Here is a 15503-nt window from a genome sequence, read left to right as displayed (position 1 = left end):
CTGATGCTACTGCAGACTTTATTAAACTCTGCTTATGCTATAGACTACGAGATACGCAAAAGGGCTGCATTTGGTGAATGAAGTTACACTTAATCAGATGGAAAATCGCAAGGATAATTCACTATCCTGAAGGTGTGGATTTTAAAATCTCAGTTAAATTATCAGTGAAAAAAAACACTTACTGTAAAACACCCTAATATCTAATCTGATTAAAAGTCAGGCCAAAGGCTGACATCCCAAACCCTTATATACACTATAGATTGAAGACATACTGCATTACAGTAAACTGCAGGCATGCATTTTTCCAGAGGTATCATGAAAGGCACCACCTATAACATCATTATTATATAGAAACCTGATTATGTCTATATCAATCTGTAGTTTACATTGGGAAGGCTGTTTGTTGAGTGTTTTTTCACTTCAGAAATGGATGAATCTCATTGCATTGTACTGTATGTTAGACAAGCTCAAGTTTATATTAAGAAACATTCAAGGTTATTGATCCAGGTTCATTGCAATTTTGGAATCCACATAATTAATTCAGCTACTGTATATATATATATCATCTTGACAGATAGCTCAACCCAATTATCTTGCTTTTTTCACTGAATATAGATCCCACATTTTCAGATCAAGCTGTTTGCAAAGGAGAGATAATTACACAGAAAGAAATGAACCTCTACAAAACACATTAAACACAACCTTCAGACACAGCTTCTGTAGTCTGTCTATACCTGCTACCTGTCCACATGTCTGACTTGAGTAACCAATTATATTACACATGTAATCATACCCATAAAGAAACAGGAAAATCATCAAATAACAAAAAGTAAAAGACAGGATGGCATTTTGTGCTTTAAAAGGTCTACTAATATTATACAATAATCTTAATAGCATTCCACAGAGCAAAATAATATTTGTCATAAATAACCTAAGGCTGGAAAACATGAGGTCACATTTATTCACAGCCCTGTAGTTAGTATTTTGAGTTAGAGGTGTTAATACTAGTGAGGAAATCATGCTCTGGTAGAGATCACATGACTAGATACCTCCCCTGGTGTGCTACTGTATGAAGGTCTGGCGCTTTTAGAAAGGAAATTTATTAACATTCCTCCAGACCCTTTGATTTGCATTGGTGAATTGCCAACTTGAGATACAATCACAAATGTTCAATTGGATCGAGGTCTAAGATGGCCAGTTGAGAACATTTATTTTGTGTGCAGTTAACTATGTCTTTTTTTATTTTGATGTATGTTTTGGATCACAGATTGAGCCTCTTGGCAGGAAGAACCAGCTGTCTGGCCAAAATGTCCTGGTACATTTTGGAGTTCATGATTGCCCCTGTCTTAACAAGTGCTCCAGGACTCATAGATGCAAAAACAATCCTAAAACATTAGACCCCCCCCCCCTCCACAATATTTTGCAATGAGCATGAAAGCTTTCTCAGCATAGATATTTTTATCTCAAAGAACACTGAAAGATCTTAATTTCAATTGTCAAAATTGTTCAAATGGTGTTTGGCATTGGTTGCCTCTATTTCTGGTTCCCTCCCAGGAAAGGCTTCTTGCTTACAACCCAGATGTTAATGCCACATTCATGTAGGCAACTACAAATGGTTATTTTCCAAATTGCGTATCGTGAAGATGGCAGTACATATTGGAAATCTCCAAATGTTAACTTTGATTTTACAGTTGCCTCCCCAATCACTTATTTCACAGCCCACGGTGGCTGGATACATTTGCTTCTTCTTTCTAGCTGCCAGTACACCAGCAGATTCTGCCTTTTGTAGGTTTTTACAGACATGCCCCAAATGTGTGGTGGAGTAGAGTGAGTTTATTGCCATATTTACATTGGAATTCTTATTTGCGCTGATCTCTCGGGACATTCTGTACACGGTACAGCAGACGACACAGTACAACAAACGACACCACGCGATGTAGACAGTTCATTCCAAACACAATAAATAATAACGGAACAATATGCTGCGGAGAACAATAAATATGTAGTAGTGAAAAAAAAATATAGTAGACCATGCAAAAAGAGTCTGGTTCTGAGGCACTGAGTTAGCTGTAAAGGATGCGCACTGCAGTAGGGTAGAAGCTGTTCTTAAGTCTAGTGGTCCGTGCTTTAATAGTGCGATACTGTTTGCCAGAGTGCAGGGGGAAGAACAGTTTGTGGCCAGGATGGTTGGAATCCCGATGGATTGGGATTGGGATGGATTGGGCTTTATTGCAACCTCCCTTAACTCCCTTAAATAAGTAAGTCGATGAAGACCAATTTTTTTTACTTTTGAAGCAAATTAACTGCTGTGCCTACTTAGCTTAGGAACATTAGCAAGATAAATTAGAGGGTTGTACCCTAACTTTCACTAAAATGCAAAGCCATAAGTATAGAGGAAGAACATTTTGTGCCTGAGAAACCAGTGGTCTTGTTGGGGGGGGGGGGGGGTATAAAAACAGAATGACATAATGGAACACTATTCTAAACTTTGATTTTGCTGAGTTTAAATAGAGTTTTTAAAAGAAATGGTTTGTTATTTGGTGGTTGCAGATAACCTTGCAGCTATGCAGTGTACTGTATGTTAGAACTACTGTATATGAATATTTGTGTAGAACCTGTTACAGTAATCTATTTAGAATTTGGAAGTGATCAAGATAATGGCCTGTTAAAATGGGGTTTCTAAGCAACCTTGAAATGTTACTGTTCCCCCTTTCTCTGGGATCACAGTGATGTCTCAGACCTGCTTTCCATGTGCTTGCTCTCTGTGGACATGAATTTCAATGTCTCTGAGACTCAGCAGTGCAGTATCCAACAAGCAGGTCTCCAAGTAGAGAAGCTTTTCTGCAGCCATGTGCAGTATGTGTTTACACAGACAGAAAATCATTGGCAATACTGCAATTTCTATCATCCTATGAACTGAAAATAAGCTGGGTTTTACATTAAAATCATCCATTTTCTACCTGCTTTCTGCAATACAAGGTCTCAGATAGAGCTGTAGTCTATGTGGGCAAGCTAGGGGCACAAGGCAGGATACACCCTGGATGGTAACAAACACACACTCAAACCAGAGCTCATTTTCCCAGAAGCCAATTAACCTATCAGTTTGTCTTAAGATTGTGGGAGCAAACCAAAGCACCTAGAAGAAACCATGCGAACAAGCAGGGAACATACAAACTCCACTCCAGATACTGCGGCACACCTGGAATTAAACTTAGGGCACCAAGCACTGTGAAGCACCACCCATGGCAAGATCAGCTGAAGAGTTATTAATGAAAATAATAAAAACAATGTTTTTTTTCCAGAACATAACAAAATCAAAGTGACTGTACTGTATGGCAAAGCATTCCAAGGCACAGCAGAAGCATTATCATAAAGAAAACTAATCTACAGTATGCAAAGGAACAAGTAATAGGTTTATTCCATGCTGAAAAAAAGAAGAAAGAGAACACAACGTTTCGAGCCTGAAGAAGGCTCCACGGCCGAAACGTTGTGTTCTCTTTCTTCTTTTTTTCAGCATGGAATAAACCTATTACTTGTTCCTTTGCAGCCTACGCATGCTGACGCAGCTCCCCACCTGAACTACTACCGCCTACAGCTGCTGCGACCCACTATGCCTTCCTCCAAATCTTCCTCCCTGGGCCACTTGCCCGCTTCTCTCACTAAACCAGCATTCCGTCTCTTCACAGCTATCTGTTCCAAGACCAGGCTTTCTAACCACCTTCTATTCCTTTACAGATGTCGTCGACATAATATCATCCCTAAAGGATTTCGCCTTAAATTTAATACCTTTTCTTTTGACTCTGATACCACCCAGAGTAACACTCAGAGACTTCTAAAAAAAGCACACCTGAAGAAGGCTCCACGGCCGAAACGTTGTGTTCTCTTTCTTCTTCTTTTCAGCATGGAATAAACCTATTACTTGTTCCTTTGCAGCCTACGCATGCTGACGCAGCTACCCACCTGAACTAATCTACAGTATGTCAGATTCTAAAAACACCGGCTGCAGTATACAGTAATATCCCCACACACGTATTCCGAGTTAAATTCTTAGCTTCATAGATATCAAAATAATTCAATCAACCACAAAGAAGTGAAGGGTATTCCACATAAAACAATGAACAGGTTAGGTTCATCTGAGGATCTACAGAGCAGTGAATATTTTATATCTGTAACAAACTATATCGCCATTTTTTCTAAATCATCAGCTTGTTTGTTTTTCATTACTTTAGTTGTTTTTTACTGCTGTTTGTCCATGTACCACTTGTGTTTCAAGGTAAATAGGTAAACATTTTCACTTGCCAGTCTAGCACTGGCCTATAGATGGAGCATTACAGTTGATAATAATAGAGTAGAATTGGTCATCCACGGTTTCAGTCGGGTATTCCCTATAATACAATTATAACTTTATTGGAGCCATTTCCAAAGTTTTATCACACACAACCCTTTTGTGTTTAATATTTATAATGAATTATCCACATTTTTTGCCTGAAGAAAGAGGACCATGTGTAGTCTGTAGTTTTTATTTTGGAAGATTTATATACATTTTGAAGAAGAAAATCAGATAAGCGTCTAAGAAGGATAAAATCCCTGCTGTATAAAAACAAAATAGCCCAGCAAAGTAAATTGCCTCAAGAGATCTGTAAAATCAAATTATGTCCATTTTAGTAGGGCAGAAGAATCTTTTATGTATTACCTATCAGTATTAGAGTCCATCAAGATCATTCTCATAAAACCCAGATGTGAGCTGAAGTTAGAATACTTTTTTCTTCGAAAAGGCTTCTGCTATTTTCAATAGAAAAAAATCCTGATTTGTATGGGAGTTAGGAACACTAATACCGCTTTGAATTTTTAAATTGGTGCATTAAAGGTTGAGATTTCTGTTAATTTACAGACTCAGTGTATAGTAAAGTCTTGCACCTATTTTGTGAACAAAACAAAGTAATGTGTCTATACCAAACCTCCCATAAACACACTAATTATCTGTCTGTCTGTTGTAGATGATTTTGAAAGGTGTTTCTTAGGACTGGCATTGCATTTCCAAATTGATTAGAAGCACTTGGATGTCTCTAGCATTGATGGATCGCATACAGTGCCATCTCCTGCAGCCTATTATTACTTTCAAAGATACCATGACAAACCACAGATCCCTGTTTGTGTTCCTGACAAGAGATAATTTGTAGTCTGAGCAGACTGCCTGCAGTCAGTGTCAATGATCGTAGTCCAGGCCTTAGTGATACCCTGATAACAAATGGGATCATTGTGTTTCAGTAGCTACCGGCTCTTGAATATGATAACTGCTGCTGAATGGGTCGTTTTACCTTAATAGAAAAAAAGACAACATATTTTTTATTCTTCAAGGATAGAGTCATCAAGCAAATGAAGTATCCTCATAATAACATTATCATGTATACAGCCACCTATTTATGATACAAATTGGTGGAAAGATAATGAATTCTTAACTCTAAGATTTACTGTACATCAGAATATATATCATTATATTTATTAAAATATGAATGTATTTAAGTGCTCATATAAATATAAATAAGGATTATTTGCATTATACTTCAACAAAGATATCAACAGTATCTTCTAAAAATAACTAGAATGTACAGCCAGATGAACACAAATAATTAAAATACAATTCCAAAGGGTTTGTGCATGAAGGTTTCGAAAGGTACTGTATGTGTTTGTATTGTTCTGCTTTGTATATATATAGGTGTTAAAATGCAATGTCATTTTGTTTGCATTTGTAATGTGGTATATATGAGCATGTACAGTATATGCTGTCATAAAGTCATATTATACAGTACATTATTCATGATCATATACTTCAGCATATTAATCCACTACCAATTTCAGACTAGTAAAAAGTCCATTAAGAGTGTGATGGATCCTATAGCCACTGCCAGTCCAAATATAAAATCTAAAGTTCTGTATTTTGGTCAAGTCCTAATAATTTCAACAAAGAGATGAAGTGCATTAAAGTTTATTTGGCGTAATTTGCTGTGCTATGTGCAGGTGACAGGGCAGAGGTTTGCAAGAAATAAGCAAAAAACAGAAACTCAGAAGCAAGATATTCAAAGGAGAGCAAAAGTAGAAAAGATTAGGAATATGACATCCTCCAAAACTGATGTGTAAGTTTTATCTTCATCTTTCTACATTTCCAAAATGGTGTATTTATTTCAATGTAAATAAGTAATTTAAATCATAAGTACAAACCTTGTCTGTTACAGAATTAACTTTTCAAGTAGCAAAACGACAAGAAATACTTGCACATACTATATATAATAAAATAAGATTGTTGTTTCCTTGATAGTTTTTTTTCTTTAAAAATACAATGCTGGTAAAAAAAAGGGCATTTCAGTGTTTGACCACTGGTTATTCTCTGTCCTTAATACTGTACAGTATGTTTATGGAATTTTGCTGTACATTCTGCCTGGCGCAATATGGACTCAAATGTTTGAACAGAAGCAGAGTGTGAGAGGCATGAGAGGCTGACACAATTATACAGCACTGCTGTCAGTCACCACACACAGACATTCACTACATTTTCATTACATTTACAGTACATTACAGTAATATTTTTAATTCAATAAGGTAATTTCAATTATTTTTTCCCCCAGAATTCATTGGCCTGGTGAAGTGTTTTTACAGAATCTCTTCAGTGTTAGTAATGGTATGAAATAAGAATTGCACGTATGGTCAAAGAAGGAGAAAATTACAAATGAGATGCTTTTCATTATTGTGAATTAGTGACATAAAGATTCTTGAACAGTGGGATCTAGTATGAGTTTATGGCAGGTTAGCTGATGCCACACTGTCATTAGCAACTTCAGGTCAGGAGCGGGTTCACAGTGATGGCGATTATGTACATACTGTAGAGTGTTCTTTGATTAGGTCCATCATTTAGTAAACCTTTCTAGGGTCCCATCACTACCTACTGCATCAAAGCCAGCACCATGCTTTGTTTGAGGCAACTGAAGGAAAGACAGTTCTTTGATATTGTGACTTTTATGATGATATGCTGTTTTGATTTGCCTGTGTTGTTACCTAATCACTGAACTTTTTAAGATTTTCCAATATATCATTTAAAGATTTTATGAATGACCACAAATCTGCATACCTTACAGCCTTTCGGTTTGAGTATGTCACAGTTGAATGAGATGAAATGTTGCTATGGCAACAGAACCTAAAACAGTCTGGGTATTTTTAAAACAACATTTGTATTTAGAACAACAACAAACAACTTGTTCAAAAATGTGTTAACACTTTAGGAGTTGAAAATGACATTTATAAAACTTTAATAATGACATATTTTCATATAAAAATGTATTCATAAATAAATAGGGGGACATGAATGTGATAAGAAGCAATCTACTAAGAATTCATTGGATTTTAACTTTTGACCACAGACACCTAATCCCATAGTAGTACAAATGATTCTGTATAACAAGTCAGATATAACAGAGACCTAAAGTTAATTCTGACCAAAATGATTTTAATGAGTGAAAATATACTCTCAAAGGTAGAAGATGAGCCTAAGAGGACATAGTAATAGCAAAACAAATCAAATAAAAGCACAGAAAAAGATTAAATCTTCAACAAAACATCATCCTTATAATGTACAGGTTTTTCTGCTTTGTTATTACTGAGGGCATAATACAGGTGACACTTCTTCCTATACCCTAAATTGTTATACTGTATAAAGGAAAGCTATAAAATGTAAATTTAATCAGGTTAAACACATGCAATACTCAAACCATTGAGTTGTTGAGGTGGTGGTGTGTGGTGGAGGGGAGGTAGTGTGATCTGCATAATCAAGGGACTCAATTTTACTTAACATTGCGTGTTACTTTAGTTTTTATGGATGTCAGCATGGATATTTGTCAAAGGTTAGAGGTTTAACTCTAGAATGGAGAGATGGGCATCTTCTTCAGCCATGCTTTTATGAACAGCTACTGGCTTACTGAATTTATGCAAATTACCCAATGGACTTAGATACCTAATCATACTTATGTCAAATGATGATTAGGTCATATGAATAATAATTAAACACAAGTAACAAAAGCAGGTTTAGGATGATAAGCATGGATGTTTTCTGCATGTATGGGAAAGCGTATACAGTAGGTAGGAATTCTAGAAAGATTTGGATTCCAGGAATATTAAAGACTCACATTTCAGAATATGTGTTAATATAGTTACTCCAGTGGGGTATACTGTATCTCTTTCCATAAAGAGGTGGTAAAAATGATGACATTCTTTCTCTGGGTTAGAAACCCTATTTTTGTTTTTTGCAGTAACATACTGTAGATGCAGGTATGGGGAGTGGTTTAGAGTAATTAATTATTTTCTTACTAGTGGGTTGTATGGGTGAAGCCATCTGTCAAGTCATACTTGAATCAATCTATCTTTTCTGGCTTTATTATTTTTAGTGTAAGAGGATATTACATTTTTAGTTTAGGTAAGGTGACTAAGCACACTGGATTTATAGTTTATTTTTTGCTTGATCAATTATTGATTACATTGAATTGTGACCATTTGTAAAGAAAATCAGAGTCTGTTTTCAATGTTACTACTGGATAATTGCAAGGATAAAAATAATATTCCTATTCCCATCAGTTTAAGACATTCCTGATTTTATGAGCTACAGGATCTTATGTCAGCCAGCATCATGTTCTTCATATTTCACGCTTGTTGTTTTGAGTAAATTTGCATAAGCAGGCACACAGTTAACATAGCCTAAAGACTAATTTGATTTTCTGCTTTTTCAGTAGAATGTGTACAGGAGCATGTATTCTGTAAAATCTCAGCTATTATTGCTATGCAGTGAAGTCTTCTTTTCCTTTGTAAATGTATTAGTAAAACTGAATAGTATTTTGTTTTTTAAATTACCTGATCTACAAGCATAGATTTTATTTAGGGAATTATTTAATTCCCAGCATTCCATTCATTCTTGTGGCTCTTCAAGATGTGGATTGACAATTAGATTGTTCAAGAAATATGAAATGATGTACAAGAGAGGCAGCTCAAACAATAATAATTTTACCCTCTAAATCCTGTTAGACGTATTGCAGCAATTACAGGCAAATGAAAATTTGACAATTTGAAGGACAGTATTCCTAAAGTAATTAGGCAGTTCCTTATTTCTGAAAACCTCATTACTAGTAATAGATTAAAAAATATGAGAGGAAAATGAAATATACCAAATTACAGTACTTGTATTGTATTTCTCCTTCCCACATTCTTTGGTATCAAATGTTTTTTTTTCTGACCTTCTAAAGTGAATGTGTGACTATATAGTGATATTACCACACTGTTTTGAATAAAAATCAACCATCTGCAAAAGTAAAGTGAAATCACAAGGCAGCTGTCAAGCTGGGCATTTGCTAAAATTAAACTAAAAAACAGAAGCTTGATGACTCTTTGATAATAGGGGGATATTTGTCTTGACTAAGTCTTTGTGGGGGTAGATCTTAAACGAAAGGCCTTTCTGATATGTAAATTAAGTTTTCTCAATTAGTTTGACTGGATTACCTCAAAGGGTTTGAAACGTAAGTAAACTGAGCTGAGATCTCCCAGGGCATTCAGTTCATTCCAAAGCCTTTGATATGGCTGTATCAATCATTCACATGAAGTATAATCACAGAATACCACTGCTACCTGCCCTTGGCATGTTCACTTTGTGAGTGTGGCTTGGTTTAACCCAACGTCATGTCAACTAACACTGGAGGTTATCTTGTTCTGACCTTCCAACTGATACACAATATGAAATCCATCACTCCAAGCTGGAGAAGACCAATCTCATCTGTCTCATCTAGCTAGGGGGTAAATGAAACCCCTTAATATGTTTTTTTTTTATTCTGCAACAATGTGCAGCAAACAGAAAGTCATTTGCAGTGAGTCTAAAGTCATTTTGACAATAAGAGGCATCTACTTTTTTTTTCTTTTTAATACATTTTAATTCAAATATGCAAAAACAAATACATCTTTCATAATGTTATTCCAAGAAATCTTTAATGTATTCAAATTAGATTAATCTTGTATTATGGCTTGGCAGTATCAGTAATGAAAAGGAAACCCAAGAATTCAGTTATTTACTGCTCTCACAAAGCTTGTCTTCATTTGCTTTAAGTGCAGGGCTCAGATTGAACCCTTACAGTCCATAAATGTTAGGTTTGAATGCAATATCTGCTACCCACAGATAATGGCAGGCTGCCAATTCCTAGTAGTGGCACAAATTTGTACAAAGAAAAATCACCCTGGGGTTTTCAGCCTGCTGTACAGCAGTGGCTCCTTTTGCTGTCCAGCTGTGCTCGGTAATGGTCAGTTTCAACAGAAACTGTATCCAGACCCCCATGTGTATTCAAAGTTCTACTGTTTCCTTTCTGCATCCGAAAAGTACGGGCTGGTTTGACATACCAGAACCCATTGAACCCGGGGTTTTGTATGTCAAGTAAAGGAGTGCAGTGGTGTTTATTCTCATTAGTTGTTCTGTGAAGGTGTTCACAGGGAAATGTTGGAAGAAAGAAAAGCAGAAGCTGTGCTCCTGTGCTGAAAATGGAAGAATGAGCCTGTGTTTCATGGCAATGTGCAGCTCGCGAAGCCTCAGTCATCGCAGACTCATCTTCCATCTGCCACATTTGTGGGCTAACATAAAACAGAAGCTGTCCCCCATGTGCACAGTGATATATGAGGTAGAGGAATATCTATTAAATTATTAACACAAGAGCCCCCCTGAGAAGGCTGGTGATTAATGAAACTGAGTGTACCTGGTGTCGATGGTACCTTCAAAAGCCATTATATTTTAGCTCTGTATATTGAACTGTAATATTTAGCCCTGTGGCCATGAGTCACCACTATCCTAAGGCCAGAGACATACAAAACTCCAGAACATTCTGACTGCTTTCATGATTGTGCCTTTTTTTCAAGGCAGGGGACAAAACAAGCCTGTGCTAGTAAACTACAGGATTTTTCATCTCTAGCTAAAAAAATCAAAATCACTTTGTAGTCCTGTGTGTCTAACAGACATTAAACTCATTATATCTTGGATGTCTTATTTTCTGGGAGAAAATTTACTCCTCAAATATCATCAAGGATCTCTGCATCTATAATTATATTGAAAATTTGACTCTGAATACAAAATTGGAAATATGAGCCAAGCTAGTAAAGAATTGCATAACACTGTTTAAAAGTAAAGAACATAACAAAAAAACACATTATAACGGAAAGAAAATGAAAACCTGTTGAATGTACTGTAATTTGAATTATCTGAATTAATCTAGGATATTTTAACAAAACACAATTGCTATCAGTATTTCAGTGAAAAAAAGTTGCTTTATGTAAGACACAAAAGCTTATAGTGCAGCAGGGCAAAATTTGAGAAATATTTAAAAAAAACAAACAAACATTCAAATCAATAGTTAAATTGCAAAAACTGCAAAATGTTCTATACAAAGTATCAAATCAATGTTCACACTAAAAAAAACATCCTTTACAGTGAATTTGAAAATGTTCTCACTTCACAGCTATAAATCTTTGACTCAAAAGGATAATATACTGTAAATGTATGTCTTGTATCTTCTTTACCCTGAAAAAATAAGATTAAATCTGTGAATCAGTTGAAATTGTATTTTCCATTTTTGTCAGTTTACATCTTAATAAGATCTTAAGTCATCTTTATGTCATTAACGTGTTTGCTCATCCTGTTGTTTAGAATTGATCAATCTTAAGCTCATTTCAATAATTAAATAATTACTTGTCACAAAGCCTGCAACAGATACCGTTATAGTGATGACATGTCAAGAATCTTCCTCTTGAAGAAGCTCACTCTGGGACATCCAGTTCATGTGTAGGAATTAATGCACAGTAACGTCTTTGTCTTCATTTCCCTGCCTTGTTTATAATGCTATAAATGTTCTTTTCTTTTTACCCATTAAATAAGCATGGACATAAATCCATGGTTTTATCATAATACCTTTGTTTGTAATTTAAAGTCAATGTAACACTGAATCTGTAGAATCTGTATTTTGTGGCTTTCAAAGAGTTTTTATCTCAATGGTTCTCATTTAAACGGAAGAAATATAGCGCATGAGGTCATCCTGCCTTTTCTTACTGGATTCTTATTCATTGTGACTAGAGAATTGCAAGAGTATGTTAACGTTAATCAGGCTTTCAGCCATGTCACTGAAGTGTTTTCACATCAAAGAACTGCAATACGTTTCTGGGAAATTAAGTGCATTATAAGACCTGGGTACCGCTAAAAATGACCAAATCCTGGATTTACGCTTTATGCATTATCACAGGTCTATATCACAAAAATAAATTAATACCATTTATCAAAAAGATCCTCCAGCCATTTTGCAAAGTTTCCTTGACATGTTTTTCTGCTATTTTTATTTTCTGAGTTAAAATATAGGGTGATAAAATGCAGTCCTTTGCTGTTATTGATAGTAAATAAATTCTAGCAATATAATACCGCATACAGAGTGGCTGGTATCTGTGCAACATGGAAAGCTCAGAATTGTGACAAATATTGGCTCATACATCTTTTAATGTAAACTGTTTCACAGACTGAAAGAAGAAATGGGCAAAAACAGAACAGCACTAGTGTGGCATACTGTATTAAGCACAAAACAGTGTAATATTGCTTTCATTTCACAGCTTTGTTCATATTGACTAGTTTAATTACTGGGCTTGTACAGTTTTTCAAGTTGAGCAGTGAATCAAAGAATTAATATTTGGAGCAGGGTCTCTCTCTCTCTCTCAATAAACCTGCGACCTAAAAGGACAGGCAGAGTCAGTCCTTCTGGGGATTGCTTATTCACCCCATGAACTACTCCTGTTGCTGAATATAAACTGGGGGGAGAAGTGGTGAAAGTGCAAACATAACAATAAAGATTAAGTTACTGGAAAACTGGTATTGTACATTATAATCCAGGACTTCAAATTCAGGTTATTCTTCCTCAGAAAAAGGATAACAGAGCTGGATAACCACTGCCTTTCAGAGGTGAAGGTGTTACCTCTTTGTTAGGAGATATCTTTGCAGAGTAATGCAAGTAATTTAGACTGTTATGGAGAACTAAATTTAATTGAACATAAAAGGGCATAATCATTTAAAAACAGATATCTGTGCCTCTGTGTTTCTGTGCAACAGTTTGTATTATTCTGTGTGAGTCATATTAATTTTCATCCAGTGCTGATGCTTAAAGGTCTATATTTAGCTCAAATTGGAAAATGCTAGTTCCAATTTGCCAGTCATAGGCTACACAGCATTTCAATTCGAGATGCTCTTTCAGAAAGGCTATATTGTCATCTTGTCTGTACTTATTTGAATTTAAAGATGAAACTTGCTACAGAAATAAATGTAAATACAATAGATCATACTGCAGAGTCAGATGCTTTTTGGTAAAGAACTAAATCCACAAGAATACATTTATTTGCATTATATTTGCCTTAACAAACAAAACATTCAGAGAAATATATTGAACTACAATGTATTATTGTTATTATTGTTGTTATTACCTAGTACCACTCAAATTGTCTTTGCTCAAATTCCTGCATACATACAGTAGAATAATACAGAATAAATACAGTAGAGACATACTGTAAAACCAAAATCTTGAATCTCTGCAGTCATTAAAAGGCATTTTTCAGGGCATTTCTTGAAAAGAGTAGAGGTGTTACCCTGGTGTACTGGCCAAATTTCCCATTGGCCTTTACCAATCATGGCCTCCAATTAATCCCCATCTATCCCTCTGTTCTCCTCTCCACCAATTGCTGATGTGTGGGGAGCATACTGGCTTCCATGCTTTTAGGAAAAGTGCACTGAGGGGGTGGTGTTTGTATCGAGTGAAGGGGAAGTCCTCCAGTAATGGCTAAACAATCATCTGGATTGTCTTCAGAAAAGGGTGGTGATATATCATAAAAATATTTGCATTTTAATATGTAATATTCCCACTATAATCTTAAGTATCAAAAGAAATGCATCATGCATTATAGGTTTTACAAATTCACAAAGTTATTATGAAGAAAATAACAAAATATTTTTTGCACCTGGTGCACTGATATTTTATTGACCACACATGACAAATTATTCATGTCATGATTAATGATTAATGTTTCTCATTTTCAACAGGGGTTGAACTGTACTGTACTGTAAATATCGAATCAGGCTAGTAGTGTGTGGCCCCCATTGGAAGCAACACAAGTTGTATATTTGCAACACATGTTTTGCACTAGGTAACAGATGTTGACTTCTGTCCTATTCTCCTCAAATTGAATATCCTGGACAAATACCTGTATGCCCCTGTTCACTGGTCTCTGTGCCCTAGATGCCACACTTTCTCATTCATCAATGCTCAGTGGGACTCAAATGTAACAAAAAGAATGTCTGCAGTATAAATGTTACATTTATTCCATGCTGAAAAAAAGAAGAAAGAAAACACAACGTTTCAGTCGTGGAGCCTCCAAGAAGGCTCCATGGCCGAAACATTGTGTTTTCTTTCTTCTTTTTTTCAGCAAGGAATAAACCTATTACTTGTCCCATTGCAGCCTACGCATGCTGACGCAGCTGCCCACCTGAACTAAATGTTACATTGTCATCTCACAAGAAAGTCATCACAAAGGCAGTATGAGGACGTTCAATGTCCTGATAGAATGTTGCCACATTAGGATGAACCCTCAGTAAGTAAATCATTTTTAGTCAGGTAGCCATCCATCAATCATAGGTAGAGTTCTGTAACAACTAAAAACCTCCATACTTGGACCTCTCCATCGATCTTGGCAAGGTGTCGTGACTCACGGAGTCCCAGATCATGGCCGATCACTAGGGAACAGTTTTTAATGTCTTTCCAGGCTAGGAATCACTGGCTTATAAAGCCCCTGATGGCAAGCAATAAGGTGCAGATTTAGTCCAGACACCTACTGTACATCTTGATATTACAAGGAGTCCCCTCTAGATAAACAGTAAATATTTGTTCCTTTCCACAAGTTTCCTTTGGCTTGCCATATGACAGGCCAAATCACCTGTTGTATCACTTCACCTCAGCACCTGTGCCCAGTCCATTCTTCCACTAATGAAGTGATTTTGTGTGCTAATGCAGTAGTTAAAATTACTAGAGTGTATCCTGGCCAGTCATGAATGTTCAATTAACCAAAATGTAATCAATATCCAAAATCCACATTTTATTTTTAATTCATGCATAAACCGAGCGTGGTGTTTTATGTTTTATATATAAAATTCACCAGGTAATTTTATCTATTTAAGAAAAAAATGTTTATCCTTTGTATTCTGATTGTTAGACAATAGGTTTACACCAATATTTCAAAATGAGTCCTCAAACTAAGAGTCTGAAACAATCTACTTAATAGCATCGAAGAGGAACAAATATTTATATATAATTGTGGTAGTTGTCATCAAATTTGCAGTCAAAGCAATAATACAATGCCTTAAATGACCTTCTAAGTAGGGATGTTACACTGATTTATTCTTTACAAGGCAGCGA

This window comes from Atractosteus spatula, chromosome 4 (genome assembly GCF_055471065.1).
Source record: "Atractosteus spatula isolate fAtrSpa1 chromosome 4, fAtrSpa1.hap1, whole genome shotgun sequence".
NCBI lineage: Eukaryota > Metazoa > Chordata > Actinopteri > Semionotiformes > Lepisosteidae > Atractosteus > Atractosteus spatula.
The sequence above is the reverse complement of the archived record's forward strand: the minus strand, read 5'-3'. Positions refer to the sequence as shown.